The sequence below is a fragment of the Oryctolagus cuniculus genome, chromosome 8, assembly GCF_964237555.1.
Source record: "Oryctolagus cuniculus chromosome 8, mOryCun1.1, whole genome shotgun sequence".
NCBI classification, from domain to species: Eukaryota; Metazoa; Chordata; class Mammalia; order Lagomorpha; family Leporidae; genus Oryctolagus; species Oryctolagus cuniculus.
In genome coordinates, this window is record NC_091439.1 from 133936468 (window position 1) to 133951617 (window position 15150).

At 40.8% G+C, this 15150-nt stretch overlaps 1 protein-coding gene across 2 annotated transcripts in view; it reads right to left on the reverse strand.

Moving 5' to 3' along the window:
* NPY5R (neuropeptide Y receptor Y5) overlaps positions 1-15150 on the reverse strand; it is a 172167-nt gene that overhangs the window by 152154 nt on the left and 4863 nt on the right. The gene's annotated exons all lie outside the window — the stretch shown is intronic.

A 15150-nucleotide genomic window follows, 5' to 3' on the forward strand; every position in this document is an offset into this window, starting at 1 on the left:
ACCCATGAAGGAGACAAGATGGATTTCCTGGATCCTGGGTTTTACCGTCTCAGATGGGCTGTTGCAGCCATCTGGGGAGTGAAGCAGCAGAAGGATCTTTTTGTCTATCTCTGTGTCCTTTCCTCTGTTTCTGTTGCTTTACCTTTCCAAAGAAAAATGATTATTAAAACTGACTAGTGTTAACAAGTAAACAGTAAGATCATAGGTGAATTTAAATGTTTAAGAAAGTGTTAGGGTTTTAAGACTATAAATTTAATGGGTTGATAATACACAAAGTAAACTTCCAAAGTTCCTGTTCTACATGTAAAACTTCTTGAGAGGAAACCGACAGAACTCACATCAATAAGACCTATTATCAAGCTTTTAATGATGTTTAAGCAGAATCACAATTCAATACATAAATGGTGTATATTTAGGGAATATCTGAGTGGAGCATTTCTCTGTGAAGATGGAACCACCAACAGTAGACTATTTGTTGTATTTTCTATATATTTAGTTTAATTTAACAGTTAATAGTGTTACTATTGAGTACAATAAAACAAAAACAAAAAACCTTTAGGCTGGCACTGTGGCAGAGTGGGCTAAACCTTCACCTGTGGTGCTGGCATCCCATATGGGCGCCGGTTCATGTCCAGCTGCCCCTCTTCTGATCCAGCTCTCTGCTATGTGTGGGCAGCCACAGGTAGTCACTCCCTTTGTTTACACTTAAACATATGGAGACTTCCCCGTCACAGACAACTGGGCTAGGGAGATTCCGGGAAGAGGCAGGAAGAACCTAAACCTTTCACAAGAAATGATACAGATAATCAGTCACACCTATAACCTGCATTTATCACCTAAGTGTTTTATTGTACCCTTGTAATCAATAATTAAGAACCTTATTGGGAACTCTTTGTAACCTTAAGAGCCTTTTTGATATGCAAATCTTTTGTGCTCCTTCTTGTAAACAACTGGTCATGTTTAAATACTATTGGATTTATTCAATAAACGAGCCTTGATCAGGACTTGTCTTGGCTCCATTCTTTGCGTCCTTGTCCCCGCATTCCCACTCTCTGTTTCAGGAAGACCCAGTTCATTGTGCCGCAGGCCGGCACAGCTATGGCCTCGGAAAGCAGTGGAAGATGGCCCAAATGCTTCCTGAAGAAGCTCCTGGCTCCTGGCTTTGGATTTGCTTAGCTCTGGTCATTGCAGCCAACTGGGGAGTGAACCAGTGGATGGAAGACCTTTCTTTCTGTCTCTCCCTCTGTCTGTAACTCTACCTCTCAAATAAATAAACAAAATCTCTTTAAAAAAATCTACTTTAAAATAAACACTATTATGTTTAAAGAAACAGAAATAATCAACCACTCTAAAAATCATCTACCCAGTAAATAAAAACATTTATAATTTTTATAATTACTCATTATTTTATTACTATTAAGACAGTTTGAAGTTATAAAATGCAATAGATAAAAGAAAACATTGGGATAAAAATAATATCATGTTGGGGAGACTGGTGTGGTGCAGCACATTAAGTTCACTGTAACAGCAGCATCCTATATGGGATCTTTCAGTTCTAATCCAGCTCCATGTTAATAGGCCTGAGAAAGCAGGGATGATGGCCCAAGTACTTGGGTCCCTGCCACTCATGTCAGAGACCCAGATGGGGTTCCTGGTTCCTGGTTTTATGCTAGCCCAGCGCTGGCTGTTGCAGGCATTTGCAGAATAAACCAGCAGATGGAAGAGCTCTCCCTCTCTGTTGCTCTGCCTTTCAAATAAATAAATATTTAAAGAAGAAGCAATACCATGTTGATTAATGAAGTTTATCATGTTGAAGAAAGATATAAAGTCACTGGATGCTTCTCACATTTCTATTTTTCCAAATTACAACAGAGTTACAGTACAACTCTGCATTTTCCCATGCATCTACTATGGGAAGATAACAACAGGAAATATCTTATTCCAGGAAAAGAAAAAAATATTATGAAAATACCTTAATGTGGAAAATTTAAGATATATAAGCCTTTGGAAATTACTTTTGTCCCTGATGGTAAATAATTGTTTAGCCCACAGGCAATTTCATTCTTTTTAAAACTTGAATTACTATTTTGCTTGCATTTTTACATTGTTCTAAAAATATTTTCCTCCAATTAAAAATTTCCCAAAACTTCAGAAGATTCCTTTGCTCCACAGAACATACATGGAATATTACGTTCAGTTTGAACACTGAAAATCTGAAGAATACCTTTTTCTTTTTCATTCATTCTTTTGCTCATGCTACACCAAACATCTGCATGGTCCAGCAAGCATAAAAGGCAGTAGCTAAGGTGGGAAGACAATCTTTTCTAGGAGTTCAAAATCTATTTAAGGAAAGCTTACTCATTTTCCTCTGGGATGACCTCTAAAATATGTGAGACCATGAAGGTTACTACCAAAGTTTATGTAATCATGAAACCGAACAAACTAGCTGTGGAGTTTTAAAGAGTAAACTGTCACCCAAGGAGCTTGCTTAGCCACAGAATTCCCAGAGAGCTATATTTAACTTCACAGGCCAATTTGCAGCAGTTACATGCTGTAAAATTTTGCTGCTTTAGCCAGAACTGGTGTTTGCAAGGAAAATTACAAAAAGAAAGTTTGTAGTTGTGACACCAAGTAGGGAATTCACAGGTGTAAACTTAAAGGACATATTAAAGAAATTAGTTGTTTTAGATGCCTGGTATTCTACAAGAAAATAGGCACTTATCCCATTTCTAGGCCAGACCTTATTTGCTGCTTTAATTGCTATGGGACCAACATGCCACATTACTAAGATACAGACTAAACAAATGCTTTTTACTCTCTATGGCTCTATTGAAAAAAAAAAAAGTATTTTCAGTAATTCTAATTCTAACTTAGAACTACAAGTTCTGGACAAAAATAAAAGAAAATAAAATCTATTTGAAGCTTTAGGAAAGTTGCCAAATGGCAGATTTGTGAGACCAAGATCCCATACAGAGTAGAAGTTTGGAGAGGTGAGCTCAGAATCTGCCAGTTCCAAAATAACTACTGAGATTGCAAAGTTAAGGAGAGACTTTATAGACTCCCAATGTTCTGAGGACAAAAAACCAGGTATTAGGGCCTACAAGAGGGATGACATATTAAACACTTCAAGTTTTATGCTAGGACCCTAAACAGCCCTTTCTAGGAATCAAAGGTGAACCAGAAGTAAGCCTCACATAAGAATCATCTCAACTGGTGATTATATTGACAAGATCTGGGACTCCCAGCATTTCAGTGAAAGAAGCAAAAGTGTAATCTTTCTGTGAGGATATATCTAGAGAGTCAATTCATCTATAATTTTTCATATACAATTCCTGACATTAAACTACCGGGGGATTCCAAGATGGCTAAAAAGGAGAAAGACGTGCTGATTTCAAGCAGGGGACGATAGCTGAAGAAAAGCGGAGGAATTTTTCTCCCGAGAGCTGGAGAGAAATTCACAGTGGGAATTCTACAGACAGAAGACGGATGCCGGGAGCAGCATGGAAAGAGCAGATGTGTAGCGGCAAGCAGGGACACCACACATGGCTCCTGCAGCTGGGGGCTGGGATGAGGTGACAGCTTCTGAGAGTGAGCTGACAGCAGACTGGGACAGGCCATGCCACTTGATACTGCACTCAAGAGAACACTGTGGGCCAGCGCTGCGGCTCACTAGGCTAATCCTCCACCTTGCGGTGCCAGCACACCGGGTTCTAGTCCCGGTCAGGGCGCCGGATTCTGTCCCGGTTGCCCCTCTTCCAGGCCAGCTCTCTGCTGTGGCCAAGGAGTGCAGCGAAGGATGGCCCAAGTGCTTGGGCCTGCACCCCATGGGAGACCAGGAGAAGTACCTGGCTCCTGCCATCGGATCAGTGCGGTGCGCCGGCCGCAGTGCGCCGGCCAGGGCGGCCATTGGAGGGTGAACCAATGGCAAAAAAGGAAGACCTTTCTCTCTGTCTCTCTCTCTCACTGTCCACTCTGCCTGTCAAAAAAAAAAAAAAAAAAAAGAGAGAGAGAACACTGTGGACCATACTGACTTTGAGTCCAGACTGGAGCACTAGCAAGAACAGGCTACCCACGCAATCTAGCAAAGGCAAAGCACATTTCTTCCTCCCCATGCCGCCGCAAGAGCATTCAGTACTAGCAGGGAAAAGGCACGATCCTGACACCAGTAGAAGCTGTGGCAGCTCTTGTGTGTGTGACCAGGTGATTTTATCAGAGAGAAAAATCCACGTTCCCCACTGCCCTTGAGTCTGGCTTGAAGAGTTGACAAGAGGCTGGGCACCCAATTAGGATTGTGAGGTACTCCCATTCTCTCAACCTATCACAGGCTCCAAGGCCCAAGTTGTCAAGGTAGAGCACACACAGGCAGCTTGCTCTGAAAATGACTGCTCTCTCCAGGGACAGGGCAAGTTTACAGGGCTGAGAGGGGACCCTCTGCACCCCATGGCTGTTGGGAGCCTTGTGCACTGTGATTGTGAGAATTATGTGACTGCATGATAGGGTTTGGGGTGTAGCTGAGTCTATGGGCAATCACTGTGGCTGGCATCAGAGGCTCAGAGCTCCCTGACTGGTTGGGGTGGGTCATTGCAGAGAATTCTGTGCTCACACGGAGGACTGCACAGACACTCTGTATAGTTCATGTGCCAGCAATGGTGAGGGTTGTAGCCACTGTTGGCTAACCCTGAGCATTGATAACCATGGTAGAGAAGAGGTAAAGTTATGATTACATCAACAAGCATGATCATACCCTCACCATGGATGACAACAGGAAAGGTCTACTATGCTCAACTTGGGTGTCAAACCGGATTCTCACCCCATAGCTGAGCACTGAGCAGAGCTCCCTGTACATACCCAGCACACACATCTGGGTATTCACTGAAGGAGCAGACACTCCACTAAGCCACAGAGATAAAATCCACCAGTGTATAAAACCAACAAATGTTTCCAAATATCTAAAAGTAAAAGCAGCAATACAAGAAACAAGAACAAGGAAGACAACATGATTCTCTCAAAGGAACACAACACTTCAATACTGGAATATGAAGACAAAGAGATTGATGAAATGCCTGAAAAGGAATTCAAAAGAATGATCATAGGTTTACTCAGAAGCAATGAAAAGCAAATCCTTGAGTTAAAGAAATCCACATATGACATGGATGAAAAATTTTACTGTGAGATAGATATTGAAGAGAAATCAAACTGAAATATTAGAAATGAAGAATCCAATATGTCAAATAAAAAATACGGTAGAAGGCCTTAAAAACAGATTCGGTGAGGCAGAAGAAAGAACATCTGAACTAGAACACAAATCTTTGGAAATAGATCAAAAATAAAGAAGGATTCAGAAAAAATTAAAAATAGTGTTCCAGATTTATGGGATCCTATCAAACAAATCAACACACAGGTCTTGCGAGTGCCCAAAGGTGTGGAAAGAGAGAACGGCCTATTCAGTGAAATAATAACAGAAAACTTCCCCAATTTGGAGAAACAAAGGGATATTCAAGTACACATGGAACTCCTAATAGAATTGACCAAAAAAAGACTTGGACTATCTTCTGCTTTCCAGGCATATTAGCAGGGAGCTGGATTGGGAGTAGAGCAGGTGGGACTCAAACTGGTATCCATATGGATGCCAGCATCACAGGCCATGGCTTTACCCCCATGCCACAATGCTGGCCCTAGTTATTTTTCAAAAGATGAAATTCAATTGGCCAAAAGACACTGCAAAAAGGCTCAGGATCTCTAGCCATCAGGGAAATGCAAATAAAAAGCACAATTGAGTTTCACCTCCCCCCAGTTAGAATGGTTCTCATACAGAAATCAGCAATAAATGCTGGCAAGGATGTGGTGAAAAGGGTACCCTAATCCACCGTTGCTGGGAATGCAAACTATTACAGCCATTGTGGAAGATAGTATGGAGATTCCTCAGAAATCTAAAATAGATCTACTGTATGACCCAACCATCCCACTCCTGGGAATTTTCCCAAACAAAATGAAATCAACATATGAAAGAGTTATCTGTACCCCTGTGTTTATTGCAGTTTCAATTTACAATAGCTAAGATTATTTATCCATTTATTTATTTATTTGAAAGTCAGAGTTACACAGAGAGAGAAGGAGAGGCAGAGAGAAAGAGAGGTCTTCCATCTGCTGGTTTACTCTTTAATTGGCTGCAACAGCTGGAAATGCGCTGATCCGAAGTCAGGTGCCAGGGGCTTCTTCTGGGTCTCCCACATGGGTACAGGGGCCCAAGGACCAGGGCCATCTTCCACTGCTTTCCCAGGCCATAGCAGAGAGCTGGATGGGAAGTAGAGAAGCATGTCACTGGAAAACTCGTATCCATTGCCATGCAGGGGTTCCAGTCTTGGCTCCACTCTTGATTCCGGGTTCCTACTAATGTCCACCCTGGGAGGCAGCAGGCAATGGCTCAAGTAATTGAGTCTCTGGTACCCATGTGGGAGATCAAGATTGAATTCCTGGTTCCTGGCTTCAGCCTGGCTTAGTCCTGGCTGTAACAGGTATTTATGGAATGAACCAGTGTTTGGGAACACTGAGTCTCTCTTTTTCTCACTCTGCACATCTGTGTGTCTTTATCTTTCTACCTATCCTAAATAAGTTAAAAATTAAAAAGTAAACATAAAGTACATTCAATAGTATTTCTATGACTAATGTATTAAAACTGATGTTTTATTTTTTTTTATTTTTTATTTTTTGACGGGCAGAGTTAGACAGTGAGAGAGAGAGAGACAGCGAGACAGTTATAGACAGTGAGAGAGAGACAGAAAGGTCTTCCTTCCATTGGTTCACTCCCCTAGTGGCCACCACGGCCGGCACTGTGCTGATCCGAAGCCAGGAGCCAGGTGCTTCTCCTGGTCTCCCATGGGGTGCAGCGACCCAAGCACTTGGGCCATCCTCCACTGCACTCCCGGGCCACAGCAGAGAGCTGGCCTGGAAGAGGAGCAACCAGGACAGAATCCGGTGCCCCAACCGGGACTAGAACCCGGAGTACCGGCGCTGCAGGAGGAGGATTAGCCTAGTGAGCCACTAGTGCAGGCGATGTTTTATGCTAATTAGCTTGATTTAGCTGTTTGACTAAACATATACTTCAAAACATCATGTATTACACAATAGATGCATTTTTTTACTTACCAATTAAAAAACAGAAAATGCCTTCTAGTCCCTCAAATTGTGAAACATATATAGTTGTACATTGGATTTCAAAGCAAAGTACATAAGCATCAATTTTTTATTACAGCTACAACTGCATGGAAATTCTAATATTACCATTAAAATAACTATTTCTCTTGAACTAGGTTTGGAAAATGTTTATAAATCTGATTAAATTTTTCTTTTTAATTTCAAGTTTTTAACTTTAGGTACTGTGAATGAGAAGATGGAAATTCTCTCTGTGCCTCTCCCTATCTCTGTAATTTTTGACATTCAAGTAAATAAATTAAAAAAACACAATTCTTCAGAACTTTCTCAGATGAAACATTCTAGTATGGCTTTACACACATCAGCTCATGAATAAGTTGGCCATACACAAATTTGAATTATGCTGCTTGCAATAAACAAACCACTAAATATTTCTCAAGTTGCACTTAGCAGGTGAAAGGTAAAGAAGGGATAGACGTAGTAAGGTAAGGCCACTACATTTTTATGTAGACATGATTCAGAACTGAGTGTATCATGTGATTCCACGACCACTGCCAAATGCTTTTGTCTAACTCAGTCAAAACACCAACTTGTCTTTGACAAAAAGACTCTCAGGTCTACTAGACCACAGTAAATTTTCCACATTCTGTCATCCAAGTTTCACCTTCCCAGTGATAAACGTGGTAAATAATCCACTGATTGACATTATCATCTAATTTAGAAAACTGAATGAACAATGACCTTCACACTGTATTTGAATTTGGAGTCCAGAAAAAAATAAAGTATTTCCTGTAAAATCTTTCCCTCAATCACCTGCAGGTTTCAACAAAGAAGCACAAAGATAACTTTCTCTGATCCAGCAAAGAAACCAACAAAAAAAATCTGTTTTTACTGCTTCTTTCCAAAATTGGAAATGGTGGCAGCTGCTACATTCTAATTGGCTGTTTCATGAAGCCATTCAACTATTGATGACCTCTTTTTAACTTTCATGTTGCTTTATTAAAAATAAAATATTTTTCTTGGGAAAGTAAAATTTGCTTTAGTGACTTCAAGATTGAATTACAGCCAACAAATAGAAAGAAATACTCAAAACGTGCCTGTGAATTGTAATTTAGAAAAGGAAGAAATAAACTCTGGCTTTAGAACTCAAACTAAAAAAATGTAAGAAATGGGTCGAATGCATTATCTTTGACTCTACTCTATGTTAGTTCAGTTCCAAAAATAATCGTAGTTTCTTGATGCTGTCTTCTTTTATGTCTCTGTGCCTACTTTTCCTGTCTGACTTAATTTCAGCACAGGTGAGCCAAGTGGGTGGCAGCACTGTTCACAACGGAGCACACTTGGACTAGAGGTTGTTTGAGGTTAAGATTCTGAAGCAGTGTTAGCCAAGGTGGTTGTGAGATGTGGAGGGGAGGTGATGAAAAGATATCATTTAATATGATGAAAAAGGTAAACATATATATATAAACAAATGCAAATTCTGTTTAGATGGGGTTGGAAAAAATTACGAAGCAGTTTCCAGAAAAATAAAGAATTAAGCAGGGGGCAGGCATTTGGCCTAGAAGTTAGGGCACTGCTTTCCCATATCAGAGAACTTGGGTTTGAGTTCCAACGTTGCTCCCAATCTGAGATCCCTGCTAATGAGCAACACTAATGGCTCAAGTAATTGGGTTCCTGTCTCCCACATGAGAGACCTGGATTGAGTTCTCAGTTCCTGGCTTTGGTGTGGTCCAGCTCCAGCTTTTGTGAGCATTTGAGGAGTGAACCAGTGGATTGGAGCTTCTTTCTCTGTCTTCTCTTTCAAATAATAATAATAATAATAATAATAGTTAAAAGTTAAACAGAAATGGCTGTAGCATATGTATTGGGTCCTGCAGCTCAGCTTGTCTGAAACACTCATTTTAACCTGGAGTTCTATTTCTGCTGGAGACTGACTTGTGAGGAAGGTCACAACCGCTCTCCCTTCTCTCCCTACTACCTCCACAGTAACCACACATGTGCCTGATCTGGATGTGTTTGAGGTCAGCAGGACCCTTGGTGAGTTCCTCAGGTCCACAGCAAGCACTGAAACTGAGTTTGGGAAAGAATGTGTAGGAGCACTTCAAAAAATCTGTGGAAAATTGGAATTAAAAGTATGAGTTTAGGAGTAACCATCTGTAATGCCAGCATCTCATATAGAAGACAGTTGGAGTCCCGAGTCCCCGGCTGCTCTACTTCCAATCCAGCTCCTTGCTAACGTGCCTGGGAGATGGCACAAGTCCTTGGGCCCTTGCCCCCACGTGGAAGACCCAGATGAAGCTCCTGGCTCCTGGCTTTGATCTGACTCGGCTTGTTCAGCTTGTTCCGCTGGCTGTTGTAGCCATCTGGGGAGTGAGCCAGTGGATGGAAGATCCCCTTCTCTCTGTTTCTTCCTCTCTGTAACTCTGCATTCTAAATAAATTAATTAATCTTTTAAAAATTATGAGTTTATTTTGGCTCAAATAAATTCTTTTGAAACTCCCCCATTTTCCCCATTATATGTGGAAAATGCATATTATGCAAAAACTATGCCTGAACTTCAAAATCTTTTTGCACCAAAATAAGCTCATACCTTTAGTTTCATTTTTCTACCAACTTTTTGAGGTATTCTATGAGGCAGTGTCTAAAAAAGATAAAACAGAAAATGAAGAAAAACAGATTAACATACAAAGTGGGAGATGTTAGGCAGGAAAGTGGTGAGATCAACAGCACTGTATTTCTGATGTGTTAAAGCCGTGGTTTGTACCTTTGCTTGGATTTCCTTCTGCTTTCAGAGGAGCAAACGTACAAACCCCTTTCATATAGGCTTTGTGGGGTGCTAGTACTTGGCTATAAAAATGTATGCCACAGTGGGGACTTTCATGTTTTGACAGCCAGATGGCTGGGAAAGTCTAGGGGCTATGGCTGTGTAGCTGAACTTTGAAGATGCAGGCCTCATGCCATCTAGTCCAAAAAACAGCTTTTCTTTTGTCTTCTGCTGTCCATTAAATCTGCCTAGTGGGAGTAATCTTTACTCTGTGAAAACTCAATCTATCCGACTTTTTTTTGTCTTTTTTTTCTTTGCAGGTGACACATATTTTGTTGCTGCTGTGAAAATAAAATAAAAATCAGTCAAATAAAATCACAGTTAAAAGGAAGGGACAAATTGGTGATTTGATCATTTGATATCTAATGGATTGGTCACTTTCAAAATTGACCTGCTTTCATGGGACATAAAGCCAAAAACAGATTGATCACCAATTTTATTGTGCATCATGGGATGCATTGGGAATGAAAGGCATTGCCCTCTGTGGTTGCACTGGGATGACAACCATAATAACTACAGACCACAGGACTATGTATAGCAAACTGTGAAGCGCACTGACTCTAAAAGAAACATCTGATGGTGTTTGGGTGAAACTTACTCCCATTACACTGTCAGTGTGGTTACTCTGATAACAGAAAATCCTCTGGTCTTTTTAAGTGGCAAATAGTCTCATGTCAGAAATGTAACACGTCCTAGATAGTAATCAAACTCTAAATTCAATTTTAACATAAAATCTTCTCACCAGGAGTGAATCAGTGAATGAAAGATCTCAATGTCTCTCTCTCTGTGTCTCTGTCTCTCTGTCTCTCTCTCCTCTCTACAACCAGCCATCACTCTTTCAAATACATGTTTACAAGAAGGGAGGGCAATGGGAATGCCCTAAGGGAGCTTGAAGAGTCCCTGAAACTCCAACTGGAGTTCTTAGTCATGTTTGATGTGGTTATGGCAATTTTAAAACATAAGCCTCAAAAACCTGGTTTTTGAGTTAGAGTTGGGGCAGAGGATGACCTAATATAATGGATAGATCATCATTGTTAAGGGTCAACAGCTACGTATAAGCAATCTTCAAAAATTAAGGGAAATATACATTATTAAAAAAATATGTGGGGTTTGGCATTGTGGCATAGTAGGTAAAGCTGCTGCCTGTAACAGTGGCATCCCATATGGGCACTGGTTCAGATTTCAGCTGCTCCACTTGCAATCCAGCTGTCTACTAATAGCCTGGGAAAAGCAGCAGAGAATGGCCCAAGTGTTTGGGTCCCTGCACTTACATGGAAGACCTGCAAGAAGCTCCTGTCTTCTGACTTCAGCCTGGCTCAGCCTTGGCACTGCCTTCTAGTTTGCATAGCCATCTGAGTGAGGACTGAACCAGCAAATGAAAGATGTCACTCTCTCTTTAACTCTGATTTTCAAATAAATAAATAAGTCAAAGAGAAAAACTGCATGGGTTTCATTTCATTTATTTTTTTGCACAAGAGTAAACTTGTTTTTAAATTCCATTCTTCCATGAAATTTTTTTAGTATTTATTTATTTATTTGAAAGGCAGAGTTACAGAGAAGCAGAGAGAGAGAGAGAAAGTCTTCCATCCACTGGATCACTCCCCAAATGGCTGCAACAGCCAGAGCTGGGCCGATCTAAAGCCAAGGGCTAGGTGCTTCCTCTAGGTCTCCCATGTGGGTTCTGGGGCCCAAGGACTTGAGCCATCTTCTACTGCTTTCCCAGGCCATAGCAGGAAGCTGGATCAGAAGTGGAGCAGCTTGGACTCAAACCGGCATCCAAATGGGATGCTGCTAGCACTGCAGGCGGCGGCTTTACCTGCTACGCCACAGTGCTGGCCCCCTCCATGAACTTTTTGAATTCTCATATGTGGAGTCCTGAGGGTATTTTAACATGGTGTGGTTCCAACTCTCAAGAGTACACAAGTATTAGAAAATTACATCATATGTGTTTTGATATATTTGGGAACAGGATGTTTAAAGTGGAAATGACACAGTTTCCAGCCTGGTAAAACTGCCCAACACTGCCTTGCTTCTGTGCTTTGTTTAAAATCATCTCTGACAATACCAACTTAATTCTTATCACCACTTGGGAAGTAGACTCCCAACCTTACGTTTCCATGCCGCATTTAGGAGTGGGCTTTATAGACAATGATATCATTGAATGGATTTAAAATAAAGTAATTATGCCATTATATTTGATCAGATTTGATGGATTAGAGTAAGGTACACCAAAGTTAACAGAGAATGGAGAAGGATGAAGAATAAGAGCATAAAAGGGGGGAATTATATTAATAATCACAGCACCTGGCATTGTGGCAGAGTGGGTGAGGCTGCTTCTTGCTAGGTTGGAGTCCATAACTGAGCATCCCATGAGTCCTGGCTACTCTGCTTCAGATCCAGCGTCTGCTAATGAATGTGGGAAGGCAGAGGAAGATTGCCCAGGTGCTTAAGTCCCTGACCCCGCGTGGGAGAGAGGATGGCTCACGGCTTTGATCTGGCCCAGACCTGGCTGTTGTGGCCATCTGGGGAACGAGCCAGTGGTGAGCTCCCGCGCTCGCTCGCTCTCTCTCTCTCTCTCTCCCTAACAAACAAATACCTTTCAAAAAAGTAAACCTAAAAAAAAAAAAAAAAAAAAAAAAAAAGAACAGTATCACAAATGTCAAAAACAGAAGCAGTGATAAACTGCATTGGATTCCTTTAGGGAACAAACATGAATATGAAAAGACTGATTTCATTTGGCATTTAGGCTAAGATTATTCAGTTTTAAAGAACAATTCAATATACTTTATCATAAGTGTACTAGAATAAGTTAAGGAATGGAAGATAAAGTGGAAAAAAATCCAATACAGAAGTTTTCCTATAAAGAAAAAAAAAAGGATGTAAAAAACATGTTTAAGGGGAAAGAAAAAGTGAAGGTTGATTTTAATGGAAAATGATAAAGAAAATAGATGAGAAGGGTATCTGAGGAGGCAAAAAACATGAAATCCCACAGCACAGCTGAAAGAATTAGGTTTGGATTAGGAGGAATTTCTTAGGTGTATGAATCAGATAGTAGTAAGAATGAGTATGGAGGAAGCTTATGAATCTTTAGACCATAATGTAATGTGTGTTTGATAAGAGTAAGGGGATTAGGCCAGCTCTCTGCTGTGGCCAGGGAGTGCAGTGGAGGATGGCCCAAGTACCTCGGCCCTGCACCCCATGGGAGACTAGGATAAGTACCTGGCTCCTGTCTTCGGATCAGCGCGGTGCGCCGGCCACAGCGCGCCGGCCGCGGCGGCCATTGGAGGGTGAACCAACGGCAAAGGAAGACCTTTCTCTCTGTCTCTCTCTCTCACTGTCCACTCTGCCTGTCAAAAAAAAAAAAAAAAAAAAGTAAGGGGATTATTAAATGGAATTTGAGAAGGAGAATGAAGGCTTGAAATAGTTCTGTCCAATGCAGTATTTACTGCAGCAAAATGATCTTTTGAGTCCACATAGTTGCTTAGTTTCACGCAGGTATGCCCATATACCTTAACTCCGTAAGTTTCCAAACCCTTTTGTGAAAGAGGAGATGGATTTGGGCCTTGTTAATTTTCTTCATATCCTTACAGCCCTCTACTAAATCTTTTTCTTGGAAGATGCATATGGTGTTTTCCTAACCCAGTGAGGTGAGTAGGGTAGGATTGTTGCTCAAGAACGCTAGATGTTAGTGTCATTACCAGCATGGGAAACAAACAAACAAAGTATGGTAGGAAAGGAGATCAGTGTTAGACGTGGGAGTCTGAGGTCCTTGCAGAGCATTCAAGTGCAGTAACAAGAGCCAATGACATGTTCAGTCTATCTGGCTCAGATTAGACTCTGATTTAGCACAACTATTTCTTGCAAAAGGCATTTAATCATTTAATTTCAAGCACTCTGCTAATCTGGGGATATTTCTCAATTAACATATACACTGGGACAGAGCTTCTTAAAGTTTAATGTACATACAAATCACATGAGGAGTCTTGTTAAAATACAGGTTCTGACTCAGAAGGCGGGTGTAGGGTCTGAGGTTCTGCATTTTTCAACATGGTCCATGTGATGACAAATCTGCTCACCAACCATCACATTCTTGCTTATTCTTGGTAAAAATGTTAAAATCATAACAATACATAGGGGATGATGATAATTTTTCTTTTTTAAAAATTAATTTTGAAAGAGAGAAAGAGAGAGAGGGATATAGAAGGAGGGGGAGGGGGCGGGGGAGAGGGGGAGAGTGGGAAGGATATCTCTCATCTGCGCATTCATTTCCCAAATGCTACACTACAGCCTCAGCAGCTGGATGCCTGAACTCATTTTAGGGCTCCCACATGGCTGGCAGAGATTCAAGCACTTGAGCCATCACTTGCTGCCTCTGGGGTGTGCATTAGTTGGAAGCTGGATAAGGTGTGGAGCTGAGATTCAAATTCTTAGATACAGGATGCGAGCGACCCAAGTGGTACAGTAACTGCTGAACCAAACATTCAGCCCTACGTTTGTTTTCCAAGTAAATTTCTTTTCATACACCTTTTGTTCTGTAAAGAATATGTTGTTTTATATGTTCACTTTGAAGTGTGATATGGCTTTTAACAAGGCACATTCTCTCTCAATTTTGATAGCGATCCTTTCAAGGGCAATTTTAGATGTAGCCTTAGGCTAAAGACTTCAGGCTAAGTTTAGCAGCTAATAGAAATAATGCAGTAGAGAGACAGGTGCTGGAATTAAGTAAATTCAGGACATTTTGAACCATTCAAGCTCTTAGGAAAAGTATCATTTGTAAATTAGTAACCCATTTCAAAGCCAGGCACTGGTACAGCTATTCTTATCTTGAAGCACCGAAATAAATCCTACCTCACAAACAAGATTTTCACTCGAAACCAGCAGCCTGTTTTATTTTATTTTTAAGATATCATCCGGTTAATTTAAACTGAAAGAATAATTTTGGTATCATTTCTACCTTCATCTGTAAGACATCTTCATTACTGTGATCGTTCCACAAGCCTAATTAGTTTGTTTTTTTCTTTCATTTTCCCATTAGAAAATCTTTATAGGCTTCGTTATGGTTTTGGGCACTGGAAAAACCGTTGTGAATTAGACAAAGATCCTGGGTTCTTGAGGCTTGATTTTATGGGACAATAGAGAGAATAAAAAAAATACAATTTCATATGAAGATAAAC